Raw genomic sequence first — 24,117 nt, 5'->3', positions numbered from 1 at the left:
TATTTATTTCTTAAAAGAATTTCATCAAGATCTTAATATTTTCCAATTTTACTCAACTTGGATAAATTACAAAAAAAGGAGAAAAAAACTGCACTTGGCTTTTTTTTTCCATAATACCAATAAGCTTATCTTGATCTGTTGCATAATAAGCCATAGGCTACTAAAGTTGATATTAAATTAAATTAAATTAGCATGAAGGAAACTGAGGTCAGCCTTCATCATAGTTTTCCTGGGTCTCCCTCTTCTGCAAGTTCCAACCACATTAAGCACACTTCTCTATACAGGTGTCCTCAAGGAAAAGAAAAACAGTATAGGGATAGTACAACTGTGGACCAGAAGTTGGAGTGCATTAGAAAGTTGTTTCATGCTAACTAGTTATATGACCATTTTTCTATTGCAGTCTAGAATGTCTGAGTGTAACAGCAACATTGTCCAATACGTAGGAGCAGCATTCCACTGTAGATCTCTTACTTGCAAGGGTGAAAGGGTATTTCCTAGGCAAAGGGTGTGAAGTATTTTCTGACCCTGAAGAGAAAGGTCAGGTTTTGTGATGCAATCATTGCTGTTGAGGAGATGAGATTGTGAGGAGATATCCTCCAATAATGGTAAGGCCTAAAATTTATAGTGATTTTGAGGGGTCTAATTGCATGTTGTTCATGTTTGGAGTACTTTATTATTATTTTTTATGTGACTGTCTTAGTGAGACAATACTGACATGATCCCATTGCAGACTGTTTTTACGGTCTATGTTCATGGAATCAGGACAGTCTGACATGAGACACTTAGGTTGCATATGGATTATGCTAAGCTCCAAGAGGAATGATGGACTGTATTTTCTGTATAAGAATGGACATTGTTGGAGATGATGGCAAGTAGGTAAGAAAGAAGCGTATGGGAGACAAAGCCAAACTTTGGGGTACACTGAAGTTCATAAAGAACGAGGGGGACCCATAGAATATGGGTAAAAAAAGCTCCTATAGTATGTCATGATGAAACAATCTGCCTTAAATCCAAGGAATAAGAAACATGGAGACAACAGGCAAGCACATCCAAAATTTCTATTGATGACAAGTGCAATAATATGGCATTTGTAAAATTTCTTGAGGTTGAGAGTCCATTGGTGAACAATGGGTCTCCAGTAGATTTGTCTTTATGAAAGATGTATTGGTTGTTATTAAGATAAGAGAATGATTCCCTGAAATATACTTTACTTGCTCAATCAAGTCTGACTAGGTGCCAAACAACAGCAACAACCACTAACACCCATCAAAACCCTACATTTTGAAAACAGAAATGTTATAGAAGAAATCCTAAACAAATTCTGTAGAAACTATTTCTAAACCAAATATTCATCCATTTTCCATTTTACCACAACAGAATAAAGTTAACAAGTCAATTAAACAGTTCATACACTCATTTAATTCATCAAATTTCAACATAATATCATACCCACAACTTCATTCGCTTACAATGTAACAAAACCAGTTGACTTGTACTTTACTTGAGATTTCCAAATCAATATATCTCAACAAGTATCATTATCATTATCTTGCAATCATTTCTCATGGTCTACATCACCATCAATATTATTATCATCATCATTTAACATCCATGTTCCATTCAGGCATGTGTCGATCAGGATAGATCTGAAGTGCTTAAGAACTGCAATGTGCTCCACTATCTGCTTTGGCATGATTTTCACAGCTGGATACCATTCCTAATGCCAACCACTTTACAGTGTGTACTGAGCACCTTTTTTTTATGCCACCGGCACTACTGAGGTCACCATGCAGCTTGCCAGACAATGAACCCCAAGGAGGTGGGGAGCCTTTATGCTAGAAGAATAAAGAGTAGAGAGAGAGAGAGGCAAAGTGTGAGAGAAAAGCTGCTGGAGCAGAACAAGTTTCTTGTAGAAGAGACATGATTATTCACATTTTAGAAAAGTGGGTGAGAATAGTGGAGCTGGGTAGGAATTAGTGGGGCAGAGGTGTCAGAAGTGAGTGGGGAAGAAGGAGATATCTGATAGTGTGCTGCAGTAGAAGGTACATAATAGTAACAGAGAAAACAAGCCAACTTTGTAGTCTTGTGCTTTATAGTGTGTATTATTTTGTGTCACATGTACTGAAAAAGTCCCATGTGAGAGGATCAAAAAGTTTCTTCTACCTTATTTGAAGTTACTGCATGCCTAGATGATCAGCCTGCAATGTAACTTGTAGAGCCTATGTCTGACTTGTTCTTGTACATTTTACACACAAAGACACACACACGTCTGTGTGTGTGTGTGCGTGCATGTGACAGACTTCTAAATAGTTTTTCCCTTTGAAATTAAACCCACAAAGTACTTGTCGACCTAAGAAAGATGGTAGAAGATGTTTGCCAAAGGTTCCACGCAGTAATATAGAACCCAGGACCATGTGGTTACTGAGTGAATGTGTTAACATCAGAGTAGCCGCAATGCTGTAGTGTGAACCTAAACAACCTCAGCTACATTGACACCTTACATTTGTCAAATTCAATATAAGGTGCAGTATTCATTTCTATGGATGCAGCACAGAAACAGTATTGCAGTAAGCACACAGATAGAGGCAAAGAAAAATGTTTTTTTTTTGTTTTGTACAATGGTAGTTGGCACTTCGTCGGTAACAACGATGAGGGCTCCAGTTGATCCAATCAGCGGAACAGCCTGCTTGTGAAATTAACGTGCAAGCGGCTGAGCACTCCACAGACACGTGTACCTTTAATGTAGTTTTCAGGGAGATTCAGTGTGACAGAGTATGACAAGGCTGGCCCTTTGAATTACAGGCACAACAGAAACAGGAAGTAAGAGTGAGAGAAAGTTGTGGTGAAAGAGTACAGCAGGGTTCGCCACCAACCCCTGCCAGAGCCTTGTGGAACTTTGGGTGTTTTCGCTCAATAAACACTCACAACGCCCAGTCTGGGAATCGAAACCGCGTTCCTAAGACCGCGAGTCCGCTGGCCTAACCACTGGGCCATTGCGCCTCCACGTTTTGTACAATAGTCGGAATACATCAGACATATGTTGACAATGCAGTTTTAACACATTATTCTGCCAATAGTAATAAAATGTTTTGTGTTGTGGCTTGTTATTCTTTGTGTTCTTTCAAATGCCAGCATTTGCAAACTTTACAATTCAACTGTCCACAACAAAAGGTTATGTTGATCCACAGAGGAATAGGTGGTGGCAAATTATGTAAAGGCTTTGCTGCTTTGTGACATAATTATTGAACTATTGAAAGTTAGAAGAGAATGGCTGCTAAAAGAACTAAGGATGTAGTAACAGCAGTTTCATAAGTTGATTGAGATTGTAATATTATTCTTGAAAGGAAGTTTTTCTTTGCTCATTTGTTTTTAATGTTCATTTTCCTATACTAGCATGGCTTAGATATATTGTTGAAGCATTGTTTTCAGTTGGATGCCTTTCCTGTCACTAACCTATGCTTTTTTTTTCTAGTAAGGGATCTCTTACCATAGATGCAAAACAAATTTTCATCACTTTCTTAAGTTGTTCTTTTGCATCCTCAACTGCATTTTCTGTTCCTCCTGCTTGGTCCACTCTTCCCTTTTGCCAATCAGGGATCATGATTTTTTACTCCAAATAATTTCATTCCTGTCTTCAGCTTGCTAACTTCCCTAGTTTCTCCATTGTAGATCCTGTCATTTTATATAGAGATTTACATACCTTGTTCTCAAATTCTTTATATCTTACTTTTTCAGTAGCAGCAGGCAACAGAACCCTCGGTTTCTTGCAAGTGCATGCATCAGTCTCATAACCTGTAGTTTCCGGTTGGAAAGAGGTTTTTGCTGTAGCATTTACTGATACGCTGTGATTTGTGTCTGGGGAAAATTTGCCACATGTTTTCCGATTAGATGATTCACACTACTCTGTCCTCTTCTAACAAGTCTTTCCCTGATGTATCTTGAGGCTTCTCTCGATAGCAAAGGTTCTACAGCTCAGCTTGCATCCATAGTTGTTATCGAGAAAGGAAATAAGACACTCATTCTGGTTGGCAAATGGCTCTGTTCAATATGTAGGAAAAGAGTGGGATGTAATTCCATTCGCTGCACCAAGTGTAATCTATGGATGCATAAGAGATGCAGTGGAATCATAGGAAGATTATGAGATAAGGTCACTTTCGTGTGGCAGGTGCGCAGGAACAGTAAGTACTAAGAGGGACTTCAACTCTCTCAAATGCCTAGGAGGCTCTCTTGAGGTAGTAGATAATTTCTGCTATGTAGGTGACCAAATTAGTAACAGCAGTGGATGCTCTGAAAGTATTGTTTCTAGAATAAGAATAGAGTGGAGGAAGTTCAGAGAACTACTACCTCTGTTGACAGTAAAACTCTCTCAGAGTGAAAGGTAGGTTGTATGATGCTTGTGTGAGAACAGCTACGTTACATGGTTGTGAGACATGGGCTCTGACTGCTGATGACGCGTAGGTTGGAGAGGAATGAAGGTAGTATGCTCCATTAGATTTGCAACATCAGTGTGCATGATCGACAAAATACAACTGTGTTGAGAGAAAAGTTCGGCATAAGAGGGATTGATGTGGCATGCAGGAGAGGAGACTGCATTGGTTTGGACAAGTGATGCATATGAGTAAAGACAGCTGTATACAGAAGTAGCTGCCACTGAAAGTGGATGGTGCCTGTGGAAAAGGGAGACCCAGGAAGAAATGGGATGAAGTGATGAGGACTGATCTTAGGATGTTGGGGCTCATGGTAGAAATGACGGTAGACCAAGATGTTTGGCAATATGAGGTCTTAGGGAAGACCCTTCCAAGAAACTGAGTGCTAGAAGTGTTGTATCACACCCACATGTAACAACACACTTTCCGCCCTAAGAAATCAAATTGCAACTCCTTTCTCTTCCACACATTTCCTCCTCCTCCTCCTCATCATCATCATAATCGTTTAACATCTGCTTTCCATGCTAGCATGGGTTGGACGATTTAACTGAGGACTGGTGAACCAGATGGCTACACCAAGCTCCGATCTGATCTGGCAGAGTTTCTACAGCTGGATGCCCTTCCTAACGCCAACCACTCTGAGAGTGTAGTGGGTGCTTTTATGTGCCACCGGCACGAGGGTCAGTCAGGCGGTACTGGCAACGGCCACGCTCAAATGGTGTTCTTTATGTGCCACCTACACAGGAGCCAGTCCAGCGGCACTGGCAATGACCTCGCTTGAATGTTTTTCCATGTACTACCAGCAGAAGTGCCAGTAAATGGTGCTATTTACGTGCCACCAGTATGGAAGCCAGACAGCTGCTCTGGCAATGATCACGCTCGGATGGTGCTGTTAGCGCTCCACTGGCACAGGTGCCAGTCATTGAATTTGGTTCAATTACGATTTCAATTTCACTTGCCCCAACAGGTCTTCGCAAGTGGAGTTTAGTGTCCAATGAAGTAAAGGTATGAATAAGTGGGCTGGCTACATCCCTGGCAGAGGCCACGGATTATGGTCTCACTTGGCTTGCCAGGTCTTCTTATGCACAGCATATTTCCAAAGGTCTCGGTCACAAGTCATTGCCTCGGTGAGGCCTAATGTTCGAAGGTCGTGCTTCACCACCTCATCCCAGGTCTTCCTGGGTCTACCTCTTCCACAATTTCCCTCAGCCGCTAGGGTGTGGCACTTTTTCACACAGCTATCCTCATCCATTCTCGCCACATGACCATACTAGCGCAATCGTCTCTCTTGCACACCACAGCTGATGCTTCTTAGGTCCAACTTTTCTCTCAAGGTACTTACACTCTGTCGAGTATGCACACTGACATTACACATCCATCAGAGCATACTGGCTTCATTTCTTGCGAGCTTACACATGTCCTCATACATTGTAATTGTTTTCCAATCCCCTTTCTTGCCCTCACTGTATCACTGCTCCCCACACAACCCACCACCCACTCCCTATTTTTCTAACCAGGTTCTATGCTCATATTTTTGTTACTTGTGAGTAAACCCTAGCACTACACCATCTCTCTTCTGCTCTCTCTTACACACTTTTGTTGTTTCCTAAGTCTTCCTCTCCCTCTCTCTTTCTTTCCCTTTGATCACTCTCTCACTCCCTCTCTCTCACTTTCCCTTAGATCACTCATTCTCTCCTTATCTTGTTTTTCTTCTGACTAGGTAACCAAGTATCACCTTTACACCAGCACACTTGTTTCTGGTCTCTTTCTGTACCTCTCTCTCTCTCTCTCTCTCACTGGATAACCATGTACCTCCTCTATAGCAAGACACATAATCTTAGGAGCTGTACTTTTGTGATCCTTTCAAACAATTAACATAAGAGTCTGACAGTCCCTATCTGAAAGTTTTGGTTTTCTTCCGGAGTCTTGTTTCAACGAGGTTTTTCCCTCTTTCTCAAAGGCTGTCATTACTTTCGAGACAGTATTTCTTGATACACCTAACATTTTGTCTGTTTTCGTTATGCTAGCACCTGCCATATGAGCACCAACAATTTGACCTCTTTGAATGTTCAATAGATCTGTCATTTTAATGAATATTAATTACCTTTTTCTGATGATATCTGAAAAGAAACAGCAATTTTAGCAAAACATTTTAAGCAACACTAATAATAAATCAAAAAACATAAAAATAAACAAGCTTTTGACGTTTTTATAGATATTTCAAAATTATGATGCTAGTTGTTTCCATTATTTTTGTCCAACCCCCTCATTCCCACTGTGTGGCACCTTGGGCAAGTGTCTTCTACAGCCTCGGGCCGACCAAAGCCTTGTGAGTGGATTTGGTAGACGGAAACTGAAAGAAGCCCGTCGTATATATGTATATATATGCATGTGTGTGTATATGTTTATGCGTCTATGTTTGTTTCCCCAGCATCGTTTGACAACTGATGCTGGTGTGTTTACGTCCCCATAACTTAGCGGTTCGGCAAAGGAGACCGAAAGAATAAGTACTAGGCTTCCAAAGAATAAGTCCTGGGGTCGATTTGCTCGACTAAAAGGCGGTGCTCCAGCATGGCCGCAGTCAAATGACTGAAACAAGTAAAAGAGTAAAGATATATATATATATATATATATAATTTAGAGAAAAACTATTAAATAATTCGACAATTTACTAGTTATTCTTTTATGTACTTTATTGATTTTTAGAATTAGGCTTTTATGATATATCTATTTTCTAGAGGGTATGAATTACATTCTTCATTATTGAATTATAGTTTTTCTTTAAATTATATACATATATTTTATGTTGGGAAATTTGATTTAGTTTGCTCAATTGAATTTTTCCCTGTAAGTTTGGGATTTTATTCCCTAATATTATTATTATTATTTCACGCAGCTATCCTCCTCCATTCTCACCACATGTCCATACCAGCGCAATTGTGGCGTGCAAGAGAGACGATTGCGCTGGTATGGACATGTGGTGAGAATGGAGGAGGATAGCTGCGTGAAAAAGTGCCACACCCTAACAGTTGAGGGAATCCGTGGAAGAGGTAGGCCCAGGAAGACCTGGGCTGAGGTGGTGAGGCAAGACCTTCGTACATTGGGCCTCACCGAGGCGATGACTACTGACCGAGACCTTTGGAAATGTGCTGTGCGTGAGAAGACCCGGCAAGCCAAGTAAGATCGTTGCCAGTGCCCCTGGACTGGTTCTTGTGCGGGTGGCACATGAGATGCACCATTTTGAGCGTGGCCGTTGCCAGTACCGCCTTACTGGCTCCTGTAGGATTTGAGCGAGATCGTTGCCAGTGCCCCTGGACTGGCTTGTGCGGGTGGCACATAAAAGACACCATTTCGAGTGTGGCCGTTTTCGTGCGGGTGACACGTAAAAGCACCCACTACACTCTCTGAGTGGTTGGCGTTAGGAAGGGCATCCAGCTGTAGAAACTCTGCCAAATCAGACTGGAGCCTGGTGTTGCCATCCGGTTTCACCAGTTCACAGTCAAATCGTCCAACCCATGCTAGCATGGAAAGCGGACGTTAAACGATGATGATATACACACACACACACACAACAGTATTCTGTCAGTTACCATTTACCAAATCCATTCACAAGGCTTTGGTTGGCCTGAGGCTATAGTAGAAGACATTTGCCCAAGATGCCACACAGTGGGACCGAACCCGGAACCATGTGATTGGGAAACAAGCTTTGTACCACACAGCCATGCCTGCGCCTGTATACACACACACACATGTATGTATGTAAGCGCAAACATACACACAAAATGGATTAAACTAAAAAAGAAGTTGAAGGGCTGAATAATGTAATTATGGCAGCAATAGAAAGCTATGGCTTCACAAAACAAGTATATCTGATAATGATTACATTCAAAATAATACTTTATGCAGTTACTATAAACAATATGACATAAGGAATATTTCCCTAGTTAAAAGCAAAACAATTCTGATATGCAAATTTATTAAAATTTACAAAAGGTTACAAAAACAAAAAGTTAAACTGCTTGGGAAACAAATTGTTGGGCTGAAATCTAGTTAAAACACAGATTTAAGTTCACAAATAAAAAGTAATTAAAAAAGCCATGAATAAAAATTAAAGTAACTGGTATCATTAACAAAGACATGGTTTAGTAAATTTCTCCAGTCTATTTAGTAATAATAAAAAAAATACAAAAGAAAAACCCCAAGACACCTACAATCGCTAACTTAATATCCATAGCATTTAAAAAAAGATAATATCAAATAATTTACCAGTCAGACTGTTTCCGTAAATATTTTCAATATATTCTTAACCTATCAAACTTATCTACAAAATCATCGCAAGTGATTCACATGAAATTGAATGAGTGGTTAACTGATTAATCTGGGGAAAACTGAAGTGAATCCAGTAAATCAACTCTTTCGAACTCTTACTGTTTCATTAATCATCAAACTAAGAAGACAATACAAATAAATCTAGAGAAAATTTTAAATGTTGGGGATAAAGTTGGTTTGCAGTTGATGATATGACTTCCTAGTATGCAGCTGAGTTTGTATTACTGTAATGATTGTATCATGGGAGATACATGTTAGCCATTCAGAAACAAAGATTGTTAATTTCACTTAAACATTTATTGTTGGTAATATGGTTTAGAATTTTCATCAATTGAAACTGTGATCTGGTCACTGACAATGTTGCACCACATCTAAATTATGGGCTTATATAGTGACATAAACATAGTTTTGTAAGACTCTGGGATATATTTTCATTGTTTTCTTTGAGGGGGGGGGATAGTTTGTTTTACTTTTTGGAGAGATCAGTCATTCTAGTTGGGTATTCATAGCTGGTCAGTTATTGATTTTTGGAAAACCTAATTTAAATTAACATGCTCAGGATGCAGAGAAACCTACATAGGACAATCTGGAATGTCTTTAAGACAATGCATGACTGCACAGATCTCAAATTCAAATAGCAGAATGCAGACAATTAGGTTTCAGTGAACATATAGACACAATTGCTAGTCAGAAACAACCAAATCTTATGATCTTTTCTTTATATCAATTTACCAGTGTTACATGGTAACAACAAGACATCAATAAAGAAACAGCATTCATAATCAAACACCACATCTTAACCACTATGGAAGAGAAAATATTACTACTACTATTGCTATCACTACACCTACTACCACTATGGCCATTCTTGCTACTGAAGGAGAGGAATAAATCACTCTCATTACAGCTACAATGTCCACCATAACTACTACTACTCCTTAAGCTGCACCTACTGCTTCTACTAGTGAGATGGATGCAACCACCACTAGTGTGACCACTACCATTGCTGCTACAGCCAAAACACCATATGACCACTTGGACAACTACAAACCACTGCTTAACAGCAACAATAAAAACATATATCAATAATGACATATAACCAATCAATGAACGGTCACAAACTGTTAATAAACACATAAACAATACACATTCATTGTACACTTTCTAAGCACTTCATACTTTGATGAAAACATACACACATCCATGGCTTGAACACACACATGAATGAAAATATACATACACATTCAAAGAAATACACTACAGAGACCTACAATACACACATATTCAGATAATCACAACTTTCTATTTCCTCCTGAACTGTTGATTACATTAATACCTTCTCTTCTCACTGCTATTATTCCCTTTCTCCCCCTCTTATCTTTTGTTTATCCTAAGTTTTTAACATTGTTCTTGTACTTACAATGTAAGCAACAGTAATTCTAGTCTTGATGCAACTGAGGGATTAGGAATAGTCAATTACTGTGAAAAGTTGTGTGCGGACACAAGTATTTCTTTAACCCTTTAACATTTAACTTGGCCATATCCAGCCCAAATATTCTATCAGCTTTATCTTCATATCAGCCAAATTTGGCCTCTCACACCTATCCTTTTAAAAATAAACAATTACATATTGAAATTTCAAAGCTATGAGTCAAGTACATGATCAATTCAAAACAATGCAAATAAATAAGCATTACATTTGACAAAGTAATCTGAATATTAAATGGCTAATACAGAGCAGATATAGTTAGATATAGTGGAGAGAAACACCTTTAACTATCAGAGACAAAGTGACCACCATGTGGTCATTCAACGTGCTAAAAATAGCAACCAAAGCTTCTTTAAATTAAACCTGTATATCAAGGAAAAACAAGTTCAATAATGTAGTTTTGGAAACATCTCTAAAAATATAGGATAAGCACAGTTGGGCAGCCTTTGAACATAGTTCTACTCAATTAGTATAGAGCTGGAACAACAATATCCACAGCCAATTCCTATTTATAATTGAGCAATATCAATCATGAACACTTAATTATGGTCAATGTAAGGTCCATTGTACATATCAAGAATAATTCTTTGGTCTGTGAAGGTCGTGGCCTCTGCCTCTCCTTTCACAACTAAACGATAGCTTCCACATGATCACTCAAGTTCTAAAAAGTAACAAGCAAATTTAATTTCCCTTAAATCACACTCTACTGTTGTAAAAACAATATGAGATGATCATGGCTGGAAGGTCTTTGATCATCGGTCTACTCAGTCAAAGCTGACCTGGGGCAAAACAGCAACAACTAAGAAAAACTAAAGAAAAAAATGTTGACTTCTCACATCACACAGAGACACACTTCTCTCAAAACTTGAAGAGACAAGAGAACACCAATCCATTGCCTAGTTTAACCACCACCTGATCTTTAGATACATTAAGCCGAGTCCACTATCTTGTATGTATTTGAACCAGATATCTGGTCTAAGGATAGCAACATGGTTTCTTTTTCCTATTCCCCAGCTAAACTCAGACACCTGAAAAGATCATAGGTGCTACCTTTCTCCACTATAAAGCATGAAATAAATAAATAAATAAATAAATAAAACTCACACCTTATCTTATGTGTCATATAACAAATTAAGATCATTAATGAAAAATATATAGAAAAGTGTTTTAACATTAAAAAAAAATATTTCTACTAATATATACTGCTTTTGTTTCAATTAATTTTGAAAATAATGAAGAATTTAGCGAAATAACTTTATCATTATCAAGCTTGTCTTTGGAATATAAATTAACATGAGATTTTGATGGAAGGTGTTAATTTAGATCACTTTAAAACAATGCCAGCCTCAGACAGTTTGGTATCAAAAGAGTTGAGTATGAGTGGATAAAGTAATGAGATGCCAAATTGAATGATGTGGGAGATATACTAGAAAATAGGTTACAATTAAGCATTTGTAAGATTGAATGAGATCTGTTGTCACAAGATAATCGCTTTCATTGGAAGATGCATAACCAATGATAATGTATAAGATAACAGTTGTGACCAACATATACTGTAGAAGATAAGAACTATGACAATAAGATAACTGGAAGAATAGTCTCATTCCTCATTGTGCCTATTGACAAGGAACTATAAAAGTAAGAGGGATTAGACTTCTGTAGATCGTCAATGATTGTGTAATGGATGATAGATGCTACCCGCATTAAATGATTTTATAATGTCATTATAAAACCATTTAATGTAGGTAGCATATGGTCTGAGCAAAATAAGCATACATTAACAATGGTTAATGGTCCTTAAGAGACTGCTTACATCAAATATGACAAGCTCTTCAGATCAGCAACATAAAATATTCTGCAAACACTGCTGGATAATGGGGATGTAACCAGAATGGAGACACAGTTCAACCAGGGTTTACTGTTGTCCTACACACAGGCTGGACAAAGCCACTCTTAGCCCTTTTGATACCAATCCATTCAGACTGACTTTGGTTCTAAAACACAAACTTTCCATGTTTTAGTAATCTAAATTTAAACTTTCCATCAAAATTTCACATTAATTTATATCCCAAAAATCAGTTTGAAAAACAAAGTTTTTTACTAAAATTTTCCAAATTAATTTACTTTACAAATGATTATCTGCATATTGCTGTACATGTTGCAAACAACAATTTTATAATTTATTTTAATTACTTTTGAAAATTATAAAGAATTCAATAAGTAATGTATTTTGACCAAACAAATGTAAAAAGAAGGCAACAGAAAACAGAGTAATAAGGCAGAAAATTAAGTGGTTAGGTGCAGAACTATCAGCTCATTCCTTTTTCCTCCAGCATGAATGTGACCATATTATCGTGTCTATGTTCTTTTGTCCCTTACCTCCATACCCATCTTTCTTTCTTACATCTGACTTCACCTACTTGACCATCAACATTTTCACTAACTTGCAGGCATGGCTGTGTGGTACCTTGAGCAAGTGACTTCTACTATAGCCCCAGGCCAACCAACGTCTTGTTAGTAGATATGGTAGACTGAAACTGAAAGAAGCCTCTTATGTGTATATACATAAATGTGTAATGGTGTCTGTCTGTGTGTGTGTTTGAAGTTACTCTAACTCCTCCCACACCGTCCAACTGATCTTAATGATTTGGGGCACATAGGTAGATCACATGCCCTGGAGTTCAAATAAGACTGGAATTTTTTGAAAACTTGATAATGCTCAGTTGGCATCAATTTTTGTGAGCTCAATCAGGTGTTTGAATGTAAATTCCCATAATGATGTTATTTTTCCTGCAGCTTTTGCATTTTTTGTCTGATTTTGATGAAAATTGATAAGTGAGTGAGGCTCATGGCAGTGAGTTAATATCAGTATATGGCTGCACCACTGAACATGTCGGCGGCAGCATCAAAAATTCTGCTCCGTCAACAAAACTATGTCACCTGCTCTGACCATTTTTCCTCCACTTGCAACAACCTGCCAAACCAGATATAACATCTTAATGGGTAATAGTTGGCACGAGGAACGTAGAAGATTTCAATACAAGGTCAGAGGTGGGCTTAACTTCAACACGGAAAACACAAGCAATGCCTGGCCCAAGAGCTGGTATATATATATATATATATATATATAAGCATCAGTTGTGGCGTGCAAGAGAGACGATTGCGCTGGTATGGACATGTGGTGAGAATGGAGGAGGATAGCTGCGTGAAAAAGTGCCACACCCTAACAGTTGAGGGAACCCGTGGAAGAGGTAGGCCCAGGAAGACCTGGGCTGAGGTGGTGAGGCAAGACCTTCGTACATTGGGCCTCACCGAGGCGATGACTACGGACCGAGACCTTTGGAAATGGGCTGTGCGTGAGAAGACCCGGCAAGCCAAGTAAGATCGTTGCCAGTGCCCCTGGACTGGTTCTTGTGCGGTTGGCACATGAGATGCACCATTTTGAGCGTGGCCGTTGCCAGTACCGCCTGACTGGCTCCTGTAGGATTTTCGAGCGAGATCGTTGCCAGTGCCCCTGGACTGGCTTGTGCGGGTGGCACATAAAAGACACCATTTCGAGCGTGGCCGTTTTCGTGCGGGTGACACGTAAAAGCACCCACTACACTCTCTGAGTGGTTGGCGTTAGGAAGGGCATCCAGCTGTAGAAACTCTGCCAAATCAGACTGGAGCCTGGTGTTGCCATCCGGTTTCACCAGTCCTCAGTCAAATCGTCCAACCCATGCTAGCATGGAAAGCGGACGTTAAACGATGATGATGATGATGATGATATATATATATATACACACACACACACATACTCCTGTTTCTAAGTAACATAACATTTCCCATAACTAGACATGTTTTCATGGAAGATTGGAAATGAACAATACCATTTGCATAACAGTAACATTCATTTACAACTATCAAGTGAAATCAAGGTAAGGTGACAATAAAGACATACAAGCATGCAACCACATACACACACAAACAGGCCTTTTTCAGTTCCTGTCTACCAAATCCACTCACAAGGCTTTGATTGGCCCAGGGCTACAGAAGAAAACACTTGCCCAGGGTACCACACTGTGTAACTGAACCCAAGACCATGTAGCTGGGAAACAAACTTGTTGCCACACAGCCACTCTCTCTCTCTACACTTATCCCTCAGCATCACTCCTCTTCATTTTCTCATCCACAGTTTTGCAGCCTAACAATGACAAGATCTACATTTTTACTCTCTTACTGACAAAAGACAGAAGTCCAGAGTATTACACATTCTACTGTCACTTTTTGTTGACAAAAGACTTCACCAGTTTCTACTTTTTATTTTTACTACAAAACAAAATGACAGGATACAGACTTAAGTGGTCAGGTACAGAACTAAATTACTACTGTAGTGACCATGGAAAGAAGTAAGCAACAAGGTACAAACTTAAATGGTTAGGTCAGAACTAAGTGGCTTGGTACAGAACTATATAGCTATGACTAGAACTATGTGGTTAGATACAGAACCTAGTGACTAGGTACAGAACTAAGTGGCTAAGTACAGAATTGAGCGTTTAAATATAGAACTAAGTAGTTAGGTACAGAATAAAGGATTAGATAGAAAAGTATGTAGTTAAGTACAGAATTAGGAGATTAGACACAGAACCTAGTAGAGAAAACTAAGTCTGACCAAACAAATGAAAAAAAAAAAGGAAACTGTGGATAGGTATATAATTAACTGACTAGGTATGGAACTAGGAAGCAAAAGAAGGACAAGGTAAATTTGAAAATCCATCAATAATTATCACAATACAACCACAGAAGCCCCAACCTTTATCAAAATTTTTTTTAAAAAGAAAGAATACTATAGAGAAAATGAAAAAAATTGCCTTATTTTTTAAAAAATGGTTTATCAATTGTAAACAAAAAAAAATACAACCATTACAAAATTAATGTTGATGAACATCTATTTTGTACTGAAACCAATTTGGAATAATATCAAGCTGCTGTTTCAATTTTGGCAATATATTCAACTAGCTTTCAGTTCACAGACTATTAATGACATTTTTTCTTTCAAAGATCTAATGAGCACATAATCTCTTTATAAGATACAATGCTAACTCTGTAAGGTGGTGGGGTTGGGGTAGTGATAATCAAATTAACTTGAATATATATCATGAGAAGTACTCTTATTTCAACAACCCCCAGAGGGATTTGAACAGAATAGGAAACAGTGAATGAGATGATCCCATACAGTATATGGTCTGGTTTTTTACCATCACTGCCAACTCCATTATACTTTGATGAACACTTATCATTGTCAGCCAAGAAAGGCAAAAATATATATATCAGAGCAAGAAATTATGATAATTTGGAGTAAAGCATTAAGAAAGGAAATTGCTAGCCATATCATGATGGAAATCAATTTACATAGCAGACAAAATACTTTCATCTGATATACAAAGTTTATTATGGAAATAAAACAATATACATTATTGGAGAAAGAAAATACCACTTCTATTATCATTACTATTCACCCTGCACAGATTTTACCTTTCATCCTGTTAAGACCAACAAAATAACTACCAGTGATACACTATTGGTGCTAGTTAAATTGAAAATGGCGTTTTCTTACAAATTTGTGGCCATCTGTCATCATCATCATTTAACATCCACTATTCCATGCTTGCAGTTTCAACTGAATTTGTTGAGGCAGATTTTCTACAACCAGCCCTTCCTGCCACCAACCCTCACAAGCAGCTTTGCTTGTATGAAATTGATGCTCATTTACAACCATTATGCGATGCCTGGGCAAGAGTACACCCTAACACACACACATATATATATAACACATATGTATGTACATACATACACACACATGTACAATGGGATTCTTTTAGTATCTGTCTACCAAATCAACTCACAAAGTTTTGGTCAGACCAAAGCTATAGTAGAAGATACTCGCTGAAGTGCCACAAAGTGGTACTGAACCCTAGACCACATATTTGGGAAGCAACCTCAACCACATAGCCACACATGCACCCTTTATGTTCATAAAGGAAGTGGAATAGTGAAACTAGGTTTCACCAGCTGCTTAACCCTGTTCTTAAATGCTTACCAGAATAACAACAACAACAATCCTTTCTACTGAAATTTGAACTCAGACAAACTACTGACAGACAAAATACCATTAAGCATTTCGCCCAGCGTGCTAACAATTCTGCCAGCTCACCACCATAATAATAATAATAATAATCCTTTCTACTATAGTGGCAGATGAAATACTGCTAAGCATTTTGCCTAGCATGCTAACGATTCTGCCAGCTCACTGCCATAATAATAATAACAAGAACAACAACAACAACAACAACAACAACAACAACAACAATGATAATAACAACAATGACAACAACAATAATGATTTACTATGCTGGTACACAAAGTCAGAAATTTGAATTTACCATATTCATCACAGAAGGATGAAAGGTGAAGATCAATACAAATGAAGTCAACTTTACATTTCATTTTGTCAGGATCAATAAAATAAGTTAGTTTCTAGAGTTAATTTGATCAACCAAAAACCTCACACCAAAATTTATGACTTCTTACCACTAAGCAATGGGTTCGGTTAAATTAACATCTTAAAATCCATGGCTTTGTGGCTCTATTAGCAATCATTTTTTTTTTTTTATCACTATAATCAAGGATAAATTCTACAGCAGTTGACTTTGCCTTTCATCCTTTTGGGGGTCAATAAAATAAGTACCAGCCAAGTACTGGGGATGATGTAATCAACTATTCCCTCTCGCTAAAATTGCTGGCCTTGTGCCAAAATCTGAAATAATCATTATAATCAAAGTAAAGAGTAGCAGAAATAGGGGGTATAATTTAAATATAAATACCCTAAGGTATTGGTAAGATGGCTTTCTTAGTTACAGTTTTATAGTTGTTGTTGTTGGCACTCCGTTGCTTACAACGTCGAGGGTTCCAGTTGATCCGATCAACGGAACAGCCTGCTCATGAAATTAACGTGCAAGTGGCTGAGCACTCCACAGAGACGTGTACCCTTAACGTAGTGCTCGAGGATATTCAGCGTGACACAGGCACAACAGAAGCAGGAAGTAAGAGTGAGAGAAAGTTGTGGTGAAAGAGTACAGCAGGATTCGCCACCATCCCTTGCCGGAGCCTCATGGAGCTTTAGGTGTTTTCGCTCAATAAACACTCGCAAGCCCGGTCTGGGAATCGAAACCGCGATCCTATGACCACGAGTCCGCTGCCCTAACCACTGGGCCATTGTGCTTCCACAGTTTTATAGTATTAACCAAATAATAGACAAATGATTTCCTGGATATACAACTAAACAAACTCAGAAGTATGACATAAGTTCTATCTATTTTCCAACTGAACAAGTGTTGGATTTGACCTTCACAGTGCTGATTAAAGTTTTGTTGGTGATGCAACATGTTAACCATATGTAAATCAGTTCTCAGTCATTATCTATTGTCCAGCACAAAATAAAATGTGTGTACTACATGTGAAATGTGGAGAATCCCCAAAAGTACCCTACAATTAAAAACGAGTTAACTTGGTTTCTATGTGCACATACAGAGTCCACCAAAAAAATGTATACACACTTCAGGAAAGGAAAAATCTGTATAAATATTTAACTTGTATGAGTACCCCTACAAATATAAATATCTCTTTCGATGTTTTATCAAATTGCAATAACATTGAATAAATTGTGAAATATAATGTGTCTTGAATGGCACAACAATGCAGAGTAGACTATAATAACTGTTATAATTTTATTATTCATAGTCTGATATAATATTTCGGAATATAAAAATTCCTTCTTCAGATATTGCTAGGAATTGATCGAGTCACTGCTATAATCAGTTTCCCAACAGTTACTGAAATTTTTTTTTTTTTGGAAGCGACTCTGCAGTGGTCTCATGAAGCTCCTTCTGGAATTCCTCATGAGAAGTGCGTGAGGGCGACCATGTCTCAAGCTTGTGTGTGTTGGCATACCCGCAGCACTGCATTTAAGTTATATATTATACATGCAGTTTTTTTTTTTTAATAAAACATGAGCATGTTACCAGAAATGAACTTACATGCATCCAAATGTAGCTAATGATTGCTAATTTCCAGCCTGTTAATTTGGGGCCCTAGTTTGTCTATGAGGATAGCTTCCTTAGTTCTTAGATTTCCCAAATTTCTGTCATTGGCCTCAATTGCAACTGTTATGCTTTTGTCGGTGTTCCAGCATCGGTCTAGATGTTTTCTCAAGGAGGCGGCTTGCATGTCTGAATGTTCTTTGATGCGAATGTGTAACAGTCTTGTTGTGCTACCCACATAGAACTTGTTGCATTTGTTACATTATATTCTATACACAACATTTATCTATTGGCATAAATCTGTGTCACGGATGGGGCAGTTAGCTAGTGTGTATTGATTGCTGTCCCTTGCTCATTTCTTTGCTAGGTGTCTTCTCAGAGAGGGGCTGGAGTGGGCTAGTTGTATGTCTAATCCATCTCTTCTTATGGGTCTAGTTATCCTCTCACTAAAATGGGGTATTTGGAGGAAGCATGTGTTGCTGGGTTTTCTGTGTGTTCGGCATGTTTGTCATCTTGGGTACTTAAGCTGATTTACAATGGATATAGGGTATCCATTAGTTTTCAATATCTCTAGGAAGCGTGTGTTGTGGGTCACCTTGTCCTCTGTCCGGCTGCACTTGCTCTGGATGCATGTAAGTTCCTTTCTAGTGTATCTGAATAAATTCCAATAACACTGAATTAAAATATTCATACAGATTTTTCCTTTCCTGAAGTGTACATACATTTTTTTTTGCAGACTTTGTATATGGAATTGAGTATACTCAGTTCTCACACCAAATAAGCCACTAATATATCACATTACTCAGTGTGTTTCTTTAATAGAGAAATCTCAAATCACCTCAACAATTGAAAGTCGATACATTATGATAGGATAACAGAAATAAAATAAAGACACTAGGGTGGTAATGAGACAGTAATCATTTGACACTGCATGTATGGAAGTGTATTACATAGTGATATGTGAGACACAGTGACCTGTTAACACAGAGATATGTAAGACGGACAATATTAGCACTGGAGTATGTGAGACAGTTGACCTATTAACACTGGAAGAATATGATACACTTGATGTATTAATACTGGGATGAGAGTTGGGCTATTAACACACATATGTGAGACAGTTTATCTATATGTAAGACAATTTATCTATTAACACTGAAATATGAGACAGCCGACCTATTAATGCTGAGAGAATATGACACACAGTAACCGGCTATCAACAACAGAACCACAAACACTGATAAATCATCAACAGGAAAACTACATAGAGTGACATACCACAGACACAATGACTTTTCTTTATCTCTTTAGCCATCTTGCTTCCTCCTACTCAACCTCTAAAAACTGAATGCAAGCATAAATTCCATGATCACAGAAATAGAAATGAAGACTAATTATATTGATGAGTCAACGGTGGTTGGCATGATTTGGTGTCAACTTCTCAGTTTATGGTCTCATTGTAAATTACAATTAAAATTTCGCCATTTCTCCATCTAACAACATAAATATTCCTATGTCTGTGTGAGAAACAGTATTACAAAGAATTGTATTAGTGTTGCCTGGAAGAGTAAGCAGTCATGGAACATCACCTGGCAACAATGACTACTGTAAAAAAAATAGGTAAGAGTAACCAAGAAGAGAGAAGTGGGCAGTCAACTAAGAAACGAGTCAGGTGAATCAAGGCTGAGAATTGAGGAAGCAAAGATAAAAGGAACTGAGTAAAAACTAAAATTAAAATCTGTTCTACAACTTTCAACAGCAACATAACCATCATCATCATCATTTAATAGTCACTTTTTCATGCTTGCATGGATCAGACTGAATTCATTGTGGAAGATTTGTCTATGGCTAGATGCTCTTCTTTTCCCCAACCCTAATCTGCTTCCAAGCAAGGTAGTATTTCCCCATGGCTAGATATGTTCTTCATGGAAGACTGGAAAGAAAATAACATCGCTTCTATGACAGTGATGATCATCTACAATCATGACGTCAAGAAAAGGGTGTGTAACAGGCACACATACACACACAAACACAGTTGAACAGTCCTACAAAAGCTAGCAAGCTGAAATTTTGAAGACACTGTCAACCATTTTCTTGTAAAAGTATACTACACACACACACATACACCTATATTGGGACATCCCATAAATAATCCCATAATAAGAGCAGGTAGTAATTTTACCTTGTTCCTTATTCTTAGTACAAGTTTTGAAGAGTGCAGTTCGATTTCAACAGTCATTTTTTTCAAAGCTACTACGGAAATGACAAAGGAGCATATTCAGCTTTATGAATTCAATAAAGGCAACAACACAATGAAAAGTGTGAGGAATATTAATGCAGTATATGGGGGTCAGACAATAAATGTAAGCCAGTATCAATGGTGGTTCCAGAAATTCCAAGTCAGAAACTACAGCCTAGAAGACGAGCCTCCTCCTGGAAGATTTGTAGAGCTCAGCGAAGATATCCTGCAAACCCTGGTGGGATAAAATTGCATTGTAACTGTTGAGGAACTAGCTGAGAAGCTTGGATTTGGTCATTCAACCATTCATCGATACCTGTGTGCCATTGGAAAAGTTGGCAAATTGGGTCAACAGGTTCCTCACAAACTTTCCGAGTCCAATCACATGCAGAGAGTGAATGTATGCTCTTATTTGCTGTCATGTCTCACGAATGAACTGTTTTTGGACCAAATACTGACTGGTGACGTGAAATAGGTTCTCTATAAAAATGTCAAGTGCCGAAGACAGTAAGTAGGGAAAGGAGAAACATCGGCACCTCAGGCTAAAGAAGGTCTTCACCCACATAAGGTGCATTATCTGTTTGGGATTTGAAAGGTTTAGTCCACTTTGAACTTTTAAACCCAAACCAAATGATAACAAGTGCTAGAAGAAAATCAATCATCTTTCGTTTCAAGACGAAAGGTGTTTCTCCATCAGGATAATACTCAGCCACATACATCAAGGATGACATTCCAAAGGCTGGAGCAGTCTGAATGGGAAACGATGCCCCACTCATCATATTCGCCAGACATTGCCCCATTTGATTATCATTTATTCCACACTCTTCAAAATCATTTGGAGGGAAAAAATATGAATTCTGTAGACAAGGTCAGAACAGTACTGGAGGAGTATTTTTTGTCACAAAAAAGTGAATTTTGGAAGAGGGGCACTGCAAGTCTACTAGATAGATGGAAGAGCATTGTAGAAATTGAAGGAGTGTATATTTTAGATTAAAAAAGAAATTTATCTAAATTTTGAAAAATAAAAGAAGTATAAAAGAACTGCATTATTTATGGGATGACCCTACACACACACACACACACACACACAATTCACTTAGGCATAGCAATAACTCACTTTAGAATAAAGTGTTTATTGACTATAGAGCATAATACGAAATAAAATAAATGACAACCTCTCATCCACACTCTTCAACCTAAAGCTACACGACCTTCCACAGCTCCACAATACATTCAGACAGCCTCATGTGCAAATAACATCAAACACATCTTTCTACCATTCTCCAGATACTGCAACACAATTACTCCAAACCCTAACGAAATTACCTTGAAACAAAAGGCTTAAAAGTAGCACCTGCCAAATCTATTGTCTCCTTTCTTATCAGAAAAATCAGAGAACACCAAATACAACCATAACCTTCATGTTTAAAGCAAGACTAACACCTCAGATGTAGGAAAACACTCCTAAATTGAAGATGCTGTTACTCAGTGGGAACAAAACCCAGGCAAACCAAATATGACATACATCAAGAACAATGTTAGTTCCATCAAAAAATATTGAAATTTCCACATTATCTATTCATGACCTAATTATAAATTCAAAATGACTGACAAGGCAAACAATTTTTTTTACCAAACTATCAAAGATAATATGCTCTAGCTTGGAATACCAACAGATTGGGGTACAGACTAGATGCTGAATCAAAGACATTGATGAAGTTGGCCTAGATTTTGTTGAGGGGTTGCTCATAGCCATATGCAGCAGTTCAAGCATTTTTGACCCCTGGGTAGTAGCATTCATGTGTCTCTGGAAGATGAACAAATGAAGTGCATCTAATTACACTATAACAGTATCTAGGCAAGTATCAAAGTAATACACATACAAAATTTCAGCCTATTACATCAATTATTCTCGGAGATAACATGACCTAAAGATTGCTACTCATAGTCAGAGATGTCATTTTGATAAAAACACAAAACATGCTGGAAATGGTTGATTTTACAACAATGCCCAACTACACAAGGATAATGTCCACATTTTAGTGAAATATTTCCAGTTTTGCAGTCTAATAAAGCCTAGAGTCATATCCTTTGCTATTTTTCTGAGATTTTGCTATCTGAAATCTGAGGTATTAACCTTGGCTTAACAACATATCACACACACACACATGCACATAGTTACAGAAGATGAAAATGCTAGGTGTTAGGTAAAACTTATCCATAATATTCACAGCATATGGATGGCATAGTAAGGAAAACAAACCAAACAAACTGGGAGCACTTAGCAGTCCAATAGAAAGAAACAACAATGGTGTACAAATAACTCATAAGATCCATTATGAACTGTGCCTGTCTTACCAGCACTCCCAATCTCTCGACAATAAACAACAAAGAATACAAAACACAGCCCTATGCATCATAACAGGTTGTATACATTTCATACCAACACCTACGTGACAAAACAAAAACACAAAACTGAAAGATGACCTACAACAGTTTATTGCCAAAGCAGGCTTCACTCCTCAAAGTCCACGTTATTACATGGAAAAGTACCAAATGCCCAAGCACATACGCAACACTCTGGAATACTATTACATTTTAAAAACACTAACTCACCCACTCAGCCCAGACAAGCATTATGAATACATACACTTGGGAATAAAGTGGTAACTTGACTTAAGAGTGCCCCAACTAACGAGTTTTTCGAAATATGAGCCATCTTTTGACCAATTTTTTGCTTTGAGTTGCGAGCAAAAATTCGAGTTATGAGCCAGTTTCAGATACCCCACTGCAAGCTGGCATAGCAAACACCACAGTGAATGCCGTAACATCTGCCCTGCATCTCGTGTCTCACTCAATAGCTAGAAAGATATGTACATTAGTAAGTGCGAAGATCATTAGTAGATTGATAGCAAGATAGACATGCACATTAGCAAGTGCAAAGGTCATTAGTGGATTGTTAGCTAGACAAGTGGTAAAATGCTTACTTAGTCATTGCAGGCTACAGAAGCATCAGTTTGTGCTCACAATTGTTTTGCAAAACTTCGTTTTTCCAACTCTGGATTCAAAGAAAGTGAGTGTGAAGGACAGTGGTGAGAAGTGGATGATGTGCATTGAATTAAAGAAAGAAAACATCGGAAAACATGACCAAGGTGTGTGTATGTAGTCAACATGGTGAAGCAGTATGAGCGTAGCACTTCTACGATCTGCACCATATTGAAGCAGGAGTCAATAAAGACTATAATGTCAGCCAAGGGCATTAAAATAATTTTTAAATAGTGTACATCTGTCTATGAAAATACAGAGAAGTTGCTGATGGTGTGACTGATGGAGAAGCAGCTCAGAGAAGATACCATAACAGAGGTTATAATCTGCGAGAAGGCACAAGCTATTTACGCTGATTTGCTGCAGAAGACCTCAGGTACATACGGACAAAGCATCAGACAAGCCATTTATAGATAATCAGGGCTGGTTCGAGAATTTTAAAAAGTATTCACCCCCTTTTCAGGCATGGTGAGGCAGTAAGAGTGGATATGAAGGCAGCTGAGCATTACT

At 38.1% G+C, this 24,117-nt stretch overlaps 1 protein-coding gene across 2 annotated transcripts in view; it reads right to left on the bottom strand.

The window, feature by feature from the left end:
• LOC106883106 (ceramide phosphoethanolamine synthase) overlaps positions 1-24,117 on the bottom strand; it is a 54,826-nt gene that overhangs the window by 20,499 nt on the left and 10,210 nt on the right. The window contains exon 2 of one of the 2 annotated variants that reach the window (XM_052977882.2): positions 23,550-23,620. The exons of the other annotated variant lie outside the window; for it this stretch is intronic. The gene's annotated coding sequence lies outside the window, so the exon portion shown is untranslated. The remainder of the gene's footprint in view (positions 1-23,549; positions 23,621-24,117) is intronic. 2 annotated transcript variants of the gene reach the window in all.

Source organism: Octopus bimaculoides, chromosome 2 (genome assembly GCF_046866305.1).
Source record: "Octopus bimaculoides isolate indiv1 chromosome 2, ASM4686630v1, whole genome shotgun sequence".
In the NCBI taxonomy this organism is placed as follows: domain Eukaryota; kingdom Metazoa; phylum Mollusca; class Cephalopoda; order Octopoda; family Octopodidae; genus Octopus; species Octopus bimaculoides.
This window is presented reverse-complemented; position numbering and strand designations above follow the sequence as displayed.